A 2236-nucleotide genomic window follows, 5' to 3' on the forward strand; every position below is an offset into this window, starting at 1 on the left:
ACACATTAAGTCATCAGTAGTAGAATTCAGAGGAAAAGATAAAAGCAGAATTGGAAAACTGTCTTCAACTGTAAATGTTGAGCCGAAATTCAAGACCCATTTCAGTTTAGGAATTAGAGATGAGCTGGAGTGATTGTTTTCATCCAGCAGAGGGGAGGTTGGTAAAATGAATTGCCAGTAAAGGTGACCACACATCCTAAGTGACTTGGAAAATAAATCTGGAAAAACAAATTTAAAGGCACAGTCTTGGATGCCCAATTGAAAAAATTATGCTTACAAATGTCAGGAAAGAAAAGGTTCAAGAAAAATTGCAATTTTTTTTTGCATGTACTATCTTGCTTCAGTAAATGACACCTGGCCTTTGTCCATGATCTGATTACTAGGCTTACTGGCTTTGGACTAGCTAACCACAACTCAAATCCAGACGCCCATAATTAGAAACATGAGATATGAGCTGATCTAAACAGATATTACCATTTCATCAATATCTGCCAATCGTCACAAAGATCATGATTGCTTTTTCTAAACAATTCTTGGAGATTCAAAACTGCCACTTGTTTTAAAGAGAGATACCTAAGTCAAAACAGTTGAGTAGATGAATTAAGCAAATAAGAGTTCTCTGTTGCCAGTTCAAAGAGGGTTTACAGAAGATTAAATGAACACATGGGTCTTTCAGGGATCAAGTTTCTTCTTGCTATAACCCCACAGGAAGAACAGACAGGCCAAATTTATGCTAAGCGTTGTATGTTTTTGAAATAAGAAACACATTCATGTGTAATCTGTTTATTTGCTATCCGAATCTAACAAAATCAAGACTATTAAGCAAAGAGGCTAGAATTTCTCTAATGTTCAATAAATAACACCAGTAGTTGATGCAAAACAAACTTTAGTAGACTTCAGTATTGATTATCTGAAGATTATCTGAAAATCAACTTGAGAAAAACCACCATAGTAATGGAAAATTAAGTTGCTAAGTGAGGACTATGTTCTTGGCTTGTGAATTATCTGTGGGCCTCAGGTAGGTGGGGTGGGATAGGAGACTTCTATTAAGAAAAAGTTTCTGTGCTTATAACTGAATGGAGTGAATCCTAATGAGCTCAAAGAATATTTATTTCCCCCTCATTCCAGAAGAGTCATTGTTTCAGGGACATAGTAAATTTCTGCTTTGTAGGGTTTTCTACAAATGTGTTGATTTCCAAATACGTTCCATATAAAGGAAATTATCTTCTATCTTTTCCTGGGTAGGTTAGCGTTAAAAACAGACTTGTTCCAAAAAATAAATAATGAAGTAAAGTTAGAGTGTTCCTTGTTATCAAAAGCAAATAATGTCATGAAAGGTTGGCCTGCTGGGTATGTGACCTGTGCAGTTGCATAGCTCTGTACTTTAGGGAGCCTCATATTTAGTTTAATATTTTCCTCTGTGTGGCATGAAATTTCTTCTTAATTTAAACAAAGGGTCCTACGAGTTTCATTTACCCCTGGATCCTGGAGATGATATAGTAGGTTTGGATGGCAAGAGAATTGGGGGAAAGCTTCCCAAAAGAATTCTCTTTGCAACAAAATACCAGGAGCTTATGAGGATACAGGATCTTTTTTGAATAGAATGATGTCAGAATTTGAGCCTGAATTTATTCTGAAAAAACATTTTTTTAAAAAGAAAAATGTTCTAGGACAATACTGAAAGCATTCCTGGAAGAAAAACTTATGAGTTTTATTTACTCAGCCAGGCACCAGAAAGCTGAGAGCCTGGCTACCGTAAGTGATGATTTACCAATATCCACATGCGTGGTGGCAGCTAGCATTTATATAGTGCTTACCATGTGCCAGGCTTTACACGTGTGAACTCATTTGATTGCCATGATAGCTCTGTTTAACAGTTGAAAATACAAGACATGGAAAAGAGAAAGAAAATCATCAGAAAGTCACATAGGTAAGTAAGTGTCAGTGTCTAGATTTAACCAAGGCAATATGGCTCCAGACTTTTTTTTTTTTTTGATGTGACGTCTTTCCCTTTTACTAAGTGAAGCAATGACATCTATGTGCTGTATCTGATTATTCTAGTTATTACTTTTCCATTCAGAAAACTGACGAGCTAGCATCTTTTAAAGGCCTAAATCAATGCAGTCTTGGAAACTCATAGTGAATTGTACTGTAAAACAAACACATTGTTTTCTGTGGAATATCAACTACTAACTCCTAAAATGGGTAAAAAATACTAAACATATCACACTTTAGC

At 35.6% G+C, this 2236-nt stretch overlaps 1 non-coding gene across 1 annotated transcript; it reads left to right on the plus strand.

Annotated features, from left to right (window-relative positions):
* Positions 1-1570: 1570 nt before the first annotated feature.
* Positions 1571-1643, plus strand: LOC122124449. The gene has a single exon (XR_006150560.1). It is a non-coding gene; the product is annotated as a small nucleolar RNA SNORD107 (small nucleolar RNA).
* The last annotated feature ends 593 nt before the right edge of the window (positions 1644-2236 follow it).

Source organism: Dipodomys spectabilis, unplaced genomic scaffold (assembly GCF_019054845.1).
Source record: "Dipodomys spectabilis isolate Male_0828 unplaced genomic scaffold, ASM1905484v1 ptg000234l, whole genome shotgun sequence".
Lineage (NCBI taxonomy): Eukaryota > Metazoa > Chordata > Mammalia > Rodentia > Heteromyidae > Dipodomys > Dipodomys spectabilis.